This window comes from Adiantum capillus-veneris, chromosome 18 (genome assembly GCF_014529385.1).
Source record: "Adiantum capillus-veneris isolate H3 chromosome 18, ASM1452938v2, whole genome shotgun sequence".
NCBI lineage: Eukaryota > Viridiplantae > Streptophyta > Polypodiopsida > Polypodiales > Pteridaceae > Adiantum > Adiantum capillus-veneris.
In genome coordinates this window covers 31,027,454-31,040,863 of record NC_140948.1, presented here as the reverse complement: position 1 = coordinate 31,040,863, position 13,410 = coordinate 31,027,454, and positions in this window count along the sequence as shown.

Sequence of the window (13,410 nt, the reverse complement as noted above, 5' to 3'; positions counted from 1 at the left end):
ATGAAAAAATTACACAACTACGAAAAGGGAAGGATTAGGAATGGTTTATGCTGTGAAGAAATTCCGGCATTATCTCGTAGCCAACCAATTTATTTTCTTTGTGGATCACCAAACACTCTTATATATGGTCAACAAGCCATGCAACTCTGACCAAATAGTGAGATGGTTTATCATCTTGCTCCAATGTGATTTCACAGTCGTGGTAAAAAAGGGTACAGCTCATCAACGGGTTGATCACATTTCTAGGCTACTAAACAAAGAGAACCCAGACGGAGTTGAAGATGCTTTGCCAAATGCATACCTCTTTAACCTAGAAATGATACCTAGGTGGAGAGTATAATTCCATTTTTTTCTATAGGGCAATTGTTGATAGACCAGGAAAAAATAGTTGACAGATGCTTGATCGAGCAAAGCATTCCTTTTCAAATTCTTAGAGGACGACTATCATAGGGGTTGGATGGCATCTTGCAATTGTGCATCAAAGCCTCTGACATTCCCTTGTGCCTGAAGGAAGCACATGTCACAATGGACTTTATTCATCATGGGAAAATCAAAACACATCAAAATTTGATGAAAATGGGATTTTTTGACATAGTATGAAATTTGATGCACACATGGGTGTTAAGAATTGCAAATCAAGTGCAAGCAGAACCTCTAAGAAGTAATCTACACTTGTACTCTACACTATTCCAAGTGAAATTAGCACCACATTGGATTAAGTATATTGTGGATTGTTTGAACCAGGTTCTTTACTCTACGAGCATGTCCAAAACAAGGATGAAAGCAGTCAAAACTGAAGCATAGTCAAATGAATTGATTGAAAACCAGCTGTACAAACATTGAAAAGATAATCAACTCAAAAAATTTTCATCAAAAAGTGAGTACATACAAATCTTGCAGAGGAAGCACATTCGCGGCAAGCGGGAGGTCATTTTTCATATTGAAAAATTTCTAAGGCTACAATTGTTAGCAGCAAGCTAACTCGAATAACATTTTTCGAAGCTTTTATTGTAAAAACACTTATTATTTTGATGATTTGGGAATGTTGTAACTCCTATTTTCCAGATAAACAGTGTAATTAATGAACTAGGGCTACAAGCTTCTAGATCGTATCAACCTGTCTTTAGTTATAGCTCCCAGATTATTAGTTTTGACCACAAAAAACCTTGGCTAAAGTATAAAAGATAATTTTTTTAAGAATTGTATAATTTTTGGATAATAGAAATATAGCGTGAGCTAATGGCTCTCACTTTGCTCCTTCTTGCGCTTCCTACTCTCTTCCCTATTGTCACATTGCAGTGTTGTCTGTTGCGTTGTTCCAACCATAAGTAAGAGCTCTACGCATTGATGTAAGCATTGTATGGTAATCCATAGCTTTTGGATCGCCGACCCACGGTCTAATTTCATCATAAGTAGGATTTTAAGCTTCAAAATCATAAAATAAGTATAGGCGGGGTATTGGGGCACCATTGCTAAGCATTTAGATGCATTCTGGGTTGCAAACAACTATGTCAAAAACTCGTTGTTGTTAATAATCGTGATTTTTACACTTGACCTAAAGTGAGATTTGAGACCATAAGCATGTGTTCTTAGGTCTTATAAACATGTCCTAGAAGTTTTGTAACGTTTGGATGTCATTTGATGTTGTAACGATTGTGATTTGTTTACTGATCGATTAGAATTTTGGTGATTTCTGTCATTTGAGTGTAGTCTGAGTTAGATGCAAGTTGTTTTTTGTTTTCCAAGAGATTGACAACCTCTTGTAGCCTCTATGCACTAGTCACGAGTTAGTTTTGTCCCATGGATTGACAATTATATTTGTGATTCTCGATATGTTTGCAATAAGATAGAAGTGAGGTTAGACACCCGTCCCACATTTGGCACCACTGCCGGGGAATGAAGAGACCTAAACCAAGGAAAAACACGAGCGTCTTGTGAAGTTATCCTTTAACTTCCTCTAGGATCACCTAAAATCAAACTTTTCTTTTTAAAACCGCATAGCTTAAGATTGTCGTCTTTGCTGTGTAGAGGTAGCTTGGAAGTAGGTTGTACTTGCTAAGTACCTTTTAAGATTGTAGGATTAGAAGATTAGATTAGGATTTTGAGAATGATTGATGGACGAGACAAGTTTTGAGATCAAGGCTTAAAAAACCAATAAAAACAAGAAAACGAGTGTTTGTGGATACTTTCCACAACCCCATTGGGAGTAGGGTAAGTAGAATCCGAGGTGGGATTTTAGAACATTGCTCTATCCAAAAGAATCAATTGTGAGTTGTTTATGTGAAGTTGCAGAATTTCAGGTCTACAGGTAGAAATAGCACCAGAAGACTATCCACCTCTGAATCCGACTGGAGAGTATGCTTTAAAAGTTGTATTCACCAATGGTAAGCTTAAGGACACATTTGAGGTAAAATTCCAAGAGTTTGCAAAAACTCGGATTATTTACTTTTTCTTGATATTTTAGGCCAAATTAAGTTTTGACTTGACTCAAAGGCTTAAAATAGTTTATAAAAAGACTGCTAACTGAAAAAGTTGAAAAAAGTGCTCATTTTAGGCCTAAAGTAAATAATCGTGATTATATACTTTCAGCTCAAAAGTGACCAAGGTTGATACCAGAGACTCTATGCATGTGTACAAACATCTTTTCTAAGGGCCCATAGAATTTGGATCACCAAACTGACCAAAAACTTGGTAGAAACTGAATTCTTTATTGATTGTCGAGAACTTGAGTGTAAATTGAGAAAATTTTGTTCTAACTTAGTGAAACTTGACTCAGAGGCTTATACTGATGTGTTAAACAAGTATACATGCTCAGTTGACCAAGAAGATGCAAAAATTTTCCAAAAGTAAATACTCGTGATTATTTACTTTTGTCCCAAATTTTTGACCAACCCAGTATACCACTAGTTTAAGCATGTTATTTTAAGTCCACAAATCAAATTTGGTAAGATTTGGATCATTGGAGTAAAAATTATGGTCAAATTTGTAAAGTCAGTCTGCAGACACAAAACTGTTGACCATTTGAATAGGAATTATCCAAAGTTGATGAAACTTGGCTAGGGAGCTTAAGTTGAGTTGTTTAACCAATCTGTGTCAAGATTGTGGAAAAAACTTGCATAAAAATAGCAGGAGTAAATAATTGCAATTATTTACATCTGTTACTAAACTAGACATTTTTGCACATTTGAGTATACCACCATGTCAAGAATATCAAGTAGACCACACAAATCAAATTTGGTGAAATTTGGATAACAAAAGTGAGACTTAAGCCAGATTCTCAAAAATTGAGTTTGCGGACACAAAACAATTGATAACTTGAAAAAATTTTGTTCAAGCTTAGTGAAACTTGTCCAAAGACCTTAAAAAGTTGCATACTAGGCAAAACAAGCCAAAAAGTGTAAAAGATTAAGAAAAAGTAAATAATCACGATTATTTTCTTCTGAAACACAAAGACACCATTTTGGACTTTTGAGCTTGTACAGTGTTATACGAACATAATACAAGGCCACCAAGAAATTTTGGGTTCAATCGGATCCAAAGTAGTACATGTTCACTCAGTTTCTAGATTGCAAATTAGTCCTTTGGCTTTTTGCAAAAGTAGAATCTAAAAGTCTCAAGTACTGACTCACTTAGCTCAATTTGAAGAGATATACATAGACCAATCAATATAGTTAGCAAAAATTGTACAGTCTTTGTGAAAGAATAGCTAACTTGATTAAAATTGATACAGGAACCAGGTTGCAGTCAAGGAATTGAAAGCTTAACAGAAGTTGCAATCAAGTCAAGTGGAAGAAGTTGATAACAAGTCAATCCGATGGTAAGTACTCTATCCAGGGCTTCACAAGTTTATATGAACCGTAGATCTAGTCGTGTACTAGCAAATCAAGGCATATTTGGAGAGACCGCTAGTAGAGTATCCATCGAAGAGAATGTGAATTAAGGAGATCACTTGGACGCTATCTTGAAGAAGTCTCAGACACTTTTTCAAAATCAACATCTGAAGTGTTTTCCTATTTGACTCATTCAAGAACCGGAATGACAGTGCGTTATAAGCACATACTCACCTTTTATAAGACTAATCGCCATGGAGCTCAAGTTTACCTGGATCCTAATGAAGAGTATTTTATTCGCATTGATGACCATGACATAGAGTTTGAAGAGGAAATCAGGGCGAACAAACAAGAAAAAATGTATATGAATAAAAACAGAACACAGTAATCACAAGTTGAAAACCCTGACGTGATAGACAAATGGGGATTAGAAGTAAATACCATAATTCCAGATATGGCAACAAAAGAAGGACCACCGACTTTAGAATTTGAGGCATACAATCAAGTTGATTTGAAGCCTTTGAAACGGCTTAGCACAAATAATCCTAGGATCGGAGTCTATTGTTGGGAGGATAGAAACGTCAAAGATCTTCTATGGACTTTGCATGCCAAATCAGGATAGTTAACACCCATGAAGATCATCTATACCTTCAAAATCAAAGACAAGGGTTCAGCAGATCTACTAATCTACCTATTTAGGGATTGTTATAACAATAAGTTTGTTATGATGATTCCTGAAGAAATGGAACAAACCAAATACCAAGGGTACTCCATAAGGGATTGGATATTGGGCCAATGACCAGAAACTATCCCAAGAGATGGACTCCACGAGAGATCTTTTGAGAGCAATGTTGAAAAACCAAAAACTACCTCATCACAAAGAAAATCGGGTGACATTAAAGCCAGTCCAGGGCTACATGAGTCACTATTTCCAACAGACTAGTTTGAAGGACTCGGAACAGGACCAACTGCCAGGAGACCGGGAGTTGAACCAAATAGACATGTCAGACCAGCTGATTTTCAAAAAATGGGTCAAAAAATATAGTGGATATGGGGATCCATATGACCACTTAACAAGCTTTAAACAAGTGCTAAGAGCAGAACGCATATTTGATTTCCATACTCAATTCAAGGGATTTGGAATGACATTAGAAGGAAAAGCACTGACATGATTCCAAAACATTCCACCAAGATCAATCATGGACTTAAATACATTAGCTCAAGGATTTGTAGCTGCATGTTCCAAAACAGGGATCAAATTTAATACAGTAGCTCAAATCTATAGCTTCAAACAGAAACAAGGTGAGTCTATTAGGGATTGTGCAACTAGAATGAAACAATACATTGCAAGATGCCCACAACTAGAGATACCTACAGAAGAAAGATTCGTATCATTGTTTCTAGAGGGAATGCTAAACAAAGAACTTCATGTTATATTTTATGGCAAGAAACATATGACCCTAGAAGAGTGTGTGTCAGATTCTATTAACTTAGGAGACAATTGTGATTTCTTCAATGAAGAAGATGTCCTTAAGGATAATCTAAACAAGAAAACAACATCCACCAAACTAGCACAAGTGGGAACGGCTGCTATAGCACCGCTTACAGCCATAGAAGAGATGCTCAAAAGGATGAATGAAATTATAAATAACATGCAAAAAGCACCTATGGAGGGACCAAGGCAAGGGATACCTCAATAGGGACAACGAATTAGGCCGTAGAAATGGTGTGCAATCGAGGATAAATGGACCAACCATGGGACCAATGAGTGCTATTACCAACCAAAGTATATGGGAATGTTCAATATGTGCCTATGAGGCCACAAGGACAACCCATGTATAGATATCAGCTTAATATGGCCCCAAATCAAAGACCACTGATGGGTATGGAAAGACCTCAACTCGTGTTGGGTCAACAACCTCTATATCTTGGACATAATGCATACCTGTAAAGTACATGCATACAGAGGAGTCATAGATGAACAAGCACTAGTGCCTATTACACCCTATATTGAGCCTAGTCCATCTACAGTAATGGTAGAAGGAGATTGGTATAATTCACATCCACCACCAATTCAAGAACCTGTGACTTATACTACACCAGAACTTGCACCGATGTACTATGTAGCTAATCAAGGTGTTAGACCTCCGATGGTAAGACCCATGATTAAGCCAAGAACTGGGAACTGTCATAATTGTGGTGTAGATGATCACTGGAAAAATAAATGCCCAAAGCCTGACAAGAACATTAAGCCAGTTGAAGATTTTTGTATACAATGTTGCAAAAAGGGAGGACACTTCCCTGAAGATTGTCCAAAAAATCCTTTAAACAAGGGTAAAACAGTAGTGCACGTAGTCCAAGTGATACCTAGTAGCTCATCTGAGAGTGAACCTATTGTTCCAATCAAGGTAATCACCAGAGCCCAGGCTAAGAAAAAGAAACATAACTCCTTTGATGATTCGAAGAATACTAAAATTTCCTCTCAAAAGACCAAGAGAAGCAGAAGCAAAAGGTATGAGATGAGAAAACAAAAACAAAGGACTGAAATTGAGGAGAAAACAAAGAAACTATTTTAGGAAAAAGTGAAAGAAACTGGAAGTAAAATCAAGGAAACCACCGTGAAATCTAGAGGATCAATTTTGGTAGATAAAAATTTTTCAGCCAATCAATACAGCCTTGGAAGCTTACCAAGCGGGACTTAAAGCACGCCAAAACATGGAAAACAAATGAAAAACTATCCTTCTCCAGATATGGAAGCAACTAAGCTTGAAGCTTATCAAATCTGGTAAGAATTACTCAAGAGATGCTGGAAAAACAAAAACCCGAGCTCAAGAGTACGGCAAAACTTGAGGAGCTTGTGGTAGGAACTTGTAAAGAGAAATCCAAAGTGGTGGTAGAACCCCACCTTGAAACTGAAGAGCCAAAACTCATAGTACCTGACAATGAAGATGCCTTAGATGGAATTCCGTTCGTAGAAGAAGACTGGCCAGGACACTTATGGGAAAAAGTAGAGAGATTATTGATGGGAGCCTAACTCTGCAGTCAGCTCCTATACAGGAAGTTTGGTTAGAAAATCTACCTCCTGATATTGATATGGATGTACAATCCTTGTATGGGGATTGCGGATCTGAAGCTTCAGGATGTCTAAACCAATGACTCTAAAAACACTACCCTCGTACTTGGGAGATAACAAAGATGAATCCATAGTGTGTAAAACCACTCAGATAAAAAGAGCGGAACAGACCCTAGAGATAGACAGCATCCATTCAATCATGTCTACACCCATTCAATGCACTCTTACTTTAGGAGAACTGTTAAAAAACAGACCATATTTATGGAATGATCTACAAAAAACTCTAGAGAAGGTGGGGATAACATGGCTAATCGTGAAAAATTTTGGAAAAATTGAAACATGAATTGGATAACAAAGAGATTAGATCCGTTCCATTATGAAGGGGAAGAAGCAAACACAACCCTTCCAATGAGATATAATGATATAGAAACCATGGCAATCCTGGATAGTGAGGCAGGCATAGCCATAGCCACGAAAGCAATATGGGAATCATGGGGAAGACCAGCCACTAGACAAAATCGAATGAAATTGCAATTGAGGGAAACATCAAAAAACCCTTAGGACTGCTTCAAAAAGTGATAGTTAATTCCTGTGGAGTTGATTATCAACACACTTTTGCAATAGTGGACTTTAGAAAGAAACTCAATTATGAAATCATCTTGGGAAGACCTTTCATGCGACAAGTATAACTTATCTAGGATTGGGGAAACAATTATCTGTACTTGAAGGAAGTGGGATCAATAACCAGAGTTAATCTAAAGGATCACACTTATAGAGATGTCATGAAAACACCCATACAAGAATTTGACTCAGTCTCTTTGACTGAAACTAAGCTTCCATCTTGGTTGAACAAAGACACACCTATTTGGATGTGCGGAGTCTCAAAAAATGGGAACTTAAAACGAGAAGAATATATCTTAGAAAGGGATTGCACAGATGAAGCATATGTACGTGAACCCTTTCCGGAGCGTTTATTCGAGCAATTTGAGTGGGCTCAAATTTTGGCAACAATGGATGTATGTGTAAATGCGTCTATGCCTACTCAAGTTTGCAATGAGGATGGCTATGACATAATTCCCATACAAATGATCTCAACCCTTCACATTGAAAACAAAATTCAAGAATCCAAGGACTTAATGAAAGGTTAACAAGTCTTTTTAGACCTCTACTATGATGCAACAGATGAGTTAGAAGAACATTCAGCTACCTCATATGATTCGGGGTCAAAAAAGAATATCTAAGAGCTAAACTACTCATGAAAGGAGGGGAGGAAAAGGTTTTTGACTTTCCAAACCAGAAACCAAGAAGACAGAGATGGTATAGAAGAAAAAGAGACACGAGAAACTCAAAAGCTATACATATGCCATCAGTCTCTAGTAGAACAGAGTTTCTGATGCAGATAGATGCACATGATTGTGTCAAAGACAAAATCACTGGTAGATATCCTAACGAAAAGAAAAAAATTTCAAAAACAATGAGAAAAACAAGAAAGGAAACTCAAGGAAACCTAAATACCAGAACAAGGATTCAACCATGACACGAGTTGAACGAAGAAAGAAGTATCAAGAGTTAAAGAAAGCTCTAAAGGAGATAGTTACCACTAAAATGGAAACCACTGAGGAGGAAGGTAAAGATGTAATGATTGTTCCATCCCATTACAAGAAATATACTCTCAAAGACCAAAAAATCATAGTCAAACAACCTGTCAGGGAACTAAGAAAATAGGGTGAGTCCTACTAACGACCTGAAAAGGCAAAAAAGATAGATCTGGCCGAACCAGGAGAAGAGCCTAGACCTGCCTACATTGCAAACAACCTGATGGAAGAAGAAGAAGAGCTTCTGGTAAGCTTACTGAAAGAATACCAAGATATCTTTGCTTGGTCTTATAAGGATCTCAAGGGTGTTGATCCAGAAATCTGTCAACATACTATACTTATGAGAGATGATGCAAAATCGAGCAGACAAAGGCCATACACTTATAATGAGACATTTTCCAGGAAGATCAAAGAAGAGATAGAAAAGCTAAAGGAGTCCAAATTCATTTATGAAATTGAACACACACATTGGGTGTCTCCAATTGTGGTAGTACCCAAGAAAATGAAAAATTAAGGGTGTGAGTCAATCTCAAGAAAGTAAATGCAGCTACCATTAGAGACAACTTTCCTCTTCCAATCACTGAGCATGTTTTAGAACGAGTTGCAGGAAAAGAAGCTTACAGCGTTTTAGATGGATTTTCAGGATACAATCAACTTTTGGTTGACCCCAAAGATCAGCGTAAAACTGCCTTTGCAACTGAATGGGGTATTTTTGCCTATCGGGTTATGCCTTTTGGGTTAACTAATGCTTCTGCCACCTTTCAAAGATTGATGAGCCATGCTTTTAAAGAATATCTTTGAAACTTCTTGGAAGTATATATATATGATTTATGTGTACATTCATCACTCAGGACTGATCATTTTCAACACCTCAAAAAGGTCTTGAAAAATGTAGACTTTATAGGATTTGCTTAAATCCTTAAAAGTGCACATTTATGGATAGACAACAAAAAATTCTTGGGCATATAGTGTCTAAAAATGGCATAGCTACTGATATGGATAAAATTCATGTTATTGTTGATTTTCCTAGACCGACAACAATCAAAGGGGTTCAAGCTTTCATGGGACATTGTGGATATTACAGACAGTTCATTTACATGTACGCTATAATTGCAAAACCCATGTACAGCTTGATTAGAGTCTTTGAATGGACTGATGAGTGTGAAGAATCCTTCATGAAGCTTAGGCAAGCTCTCACTTTAGCTCCAATATTGAAAGCACCAGACTGGAATAAGATATTCCACATACATGTAGATGCTTCCAATTTTGCCATTGGGTGTATACTAGCTCAACCAGGAGACAGGAAAATTGATTTTCCTATTTCCTGTGCGAGTAGATAGTTGAATATGGTAGAGAAGAACTATACTACCACCAAAAGCAAAGGATTAGCAATGATCTATGCCGTAAAAAAGTATAGACATTACCTATTAGCTAACAAATTTGTGTTCTTTGTGGACCACCAAGCCTTATTGTACTTGGTCAACAAGCCATGCAACACAGGAAGGATAGTGAGATGGTGGATCATTCTTTTGGAATTTGATTTCATTGGAGTTGTGAAAAAAGGGCACCACTCATCAAAGAGCAAATCCTTTGTCAAGGATTATATCAGGAGAACCACCAAAGGGAGTAGACAATGATCTACCAGATGCATGTCTGTTCTTCGTGGAAATGAAACCTCGATGGTCGGAAAATATGGTATCATTGATGACCATAGCTCAAGTGGACTTGCAAATACCACTTCCTATTACAATCGGGCTAATTGAGCAATTGGCTATGTATCAATTACTAGCTGGAAGGCTGTACAAAAGAAATCGAGATGGAATATTGCTTTTGTGCATTAATCCTGAGGAGAAAATCCAATATCGAAGTCAAGCACATATTACCATAGTGGGACTTCACTTTGCGGAAGACCAAACTATGCAACGGATCTTGAGACTTGGAGTATTTTGGTCAACTATGAGGAGTGATGTTCACTCATTTGTAAAAATTGTCCTCAATGCCAGAAACAAGCACCCATACCTCATGTGACATTGTTTCAAATATCACTTGTTCCTAAGTGGAGCAACTATCTAGTTACTTACTTATCAAGCCAAACATTTCGTAAGGATATGAGTAAACGTCGCCAAAGAGCAATTGAAACTCGAGCAAGAGACTATGATCTTCTTGGAAACAAATTGTATCAAAGAGGTAAGGATCAACATTTGCGTCTCTGTGCAAATGAAGACGAATATATTCCCATTATAGAACAAACACATGTTGGATTAGCTGGAGGTCACTTTTCTAGTGAAACCACCGCAAGAGCAATCTTAATGGTAGGCATATGGTGGCCAACACTTTTTGCAGATGCCAAGGAATATGTTCGAAGGTGTGATGCATGTCAACGAGCAAAAATGCCAACCATTGTAGATAGCATGCCTTTAAGACCAATGATGGGGACTAGAGCTTTTGCAAAATGGGGAATGGACTTTGTTGGGCCAATACAGACACCTGCTTATAGAACCCAAGCTCAGTTTATCGTTGTAGCTACGGACTATTTGACCAAGTGGAAAGAGGCTAAAGCAACCCAAAAGAATGATGCCAGAACCATAGCCGCATTCTTGTATGAGAATGTGTTCACAAGATATGGACTACCCATAGAAATTGTCAGTGATAGGGGAATTAATTTCATCAATGAGGTAATTGAGTATCTGCTTAATGAATTTATGGTCATCCATAACAAATCGGCTCCCTATCACCCACAAGCAAATGGACAAGCTGAGCATACGAATAAAATTCTTAGCTTGACTAAAGTGGTTAGTTCAAGACGGACATATTGGGAAATGAATCTCCATGCTGCTCTATGGGCTTATAGAGTTTCATTGAAGACAGCTTTAAATGCTACACCCTTTAACCTTGTTTATGGTCTTGATACATACTGCCGATAGAGTTTCTATTGCCGACATTAAGGGTAGCTAAGGATCTTGAATGGACTGGACATGAATTGTCAAAGAGGCTTGAAGATTTAGAAAATCTTGATGAGCAAAGGCTAACTGATGTAGCTCACATCTCTACACAAAAGCGAAAACAAGAACAGTTTTTCGATTCCCATCTAGTTACCAAAATCTTCAAAAAAGTGGACTTAGTTTTAGTCTATTCCCTTAAGCATCACATTCCCAAGTTTAAGAAAAAGGGGAAACGGACCGTTTATCATTGAAGATGTCTACAAGTGGAGAAGTTAAGTTGTCCACCCTAGATGGTGAACCAATGGCTAATTGGATTAGTGGATGCCGTTTAAAGAAGTACAATTTGTCGCTAACCAATGATTTGCTAGAAAAGATGCATGCAGCAAAGCAAAGAAAGATAAAACTACAGCACTTCATTGAGGAAGCCCAAGAAAAAGGTCGGCTTAGAGTACTCAAAAGGACAGCTGCTCTCAAAAATCAACAAGTACCTATTCCCATCAACACTCTGGAACTAGATGACCGACTATGGGAATTACAAAAAGATGCAGTATCAACAGATGATGAATGGTTAGATGGAATGGACCTTCTCATCAAAGTACAACTAAACAATCATAGAACAGATGCATTGATTGATACAGGAGCTTGGGTAAATGCAGTCAGTTATTCCATGTACAAGAAAGCATCAAGTCAGCCTTTGACTTCGGGAATATCAACTATTAAAGGATGCAACAAGAACCCAACATCGACACTGGGAGTAGTCAACTTAAATGTGATAGTACATGGATGTTCATTCCCTCATCAATTTGTGTGCTTACCAGATGAGCACATGAATAAAACAATGATTCTTGGAATCTCATGGATGCGAACGTACAAGGCAGTACCAGATTGGGATACCAATCATCTCAAGCTATCACCTAAAGGTGGACAACTCATTATTCCAATTGCACCAAGCAAAGAGGAATGGAAAGGAGGTTACTAGTAGAACAAACCACAAAGCAATCAATCTTCTCCATCCTATCGACAAGCAAATGCTACAAGTAGCATGTAAGGAGTCAGATATACTGGGTACCAAAGGCACGACTTAAGGACAAGCCGATTCAAATATGGGTGCCCAAAACCTCATCTGTCGTACCAAAGACGGTTCCAAGGTTCAATACACAAAGAAGAGCATCTTTGAGCAGAGAACCTAATACAAAATGGATTTGGAGGAAAAAGGAGCACTTATCTTCTCCACAAACTGTAAAACCGATGAAGCAATGGAGAGTTGAGTCTCAAAAGACTCAACCACAACATTCTGACCAAAGCAAACCAAGATACCAATGGGGAGTTAAAGCTCAACAACCATCATTATTAATACCGACAGCTCAGGAAATTAGCATTCCAAAGCATCCTGACGGTACAATAAAGCAAAGAGCACACAAGCTACAAGACTTGCTCTTTAGGAAACAGCAACAGAAAACCTTGACCTCTGAAACCCTTGAGTTAATTACTCAAGACCTAACTCTTGCACAGGATAATGGTTTAAATTGCATTGATCTTCAAAGAATCATAGAGCCAACCAAGGCTATGCATAGACACGATTGTTCAACCCATGCAAACAGTTGTCCCGGAGTACGCCATCTAGGAGGGGTGGAAGGGAACCAAGTAAGAGGAAAAAGTTTGATGTTAACGTGTGACTTTTTGCAAAATTACCTGATAATGCCCTTAACAAGTCATCAACGGGGGAAATTGAACTGATAACATCTCCACGATGAGTGTAAATAGTGTATATACTATCAAAAAATCATCAAAAAATAGTCTTTTGTTATATTTTCATCATTTTTCTTGATATTGAGACATAAAAATGGATAAATCCACCAAAAAAACAAGAAAGTAGTGTTTCTCAATGGATTTTCCTAATTATTGATTTTTCACTTTTCTTTTTTGATGCATTTTGTTATTTTCTTTGATTTTTTTGATAAACAGGTCAA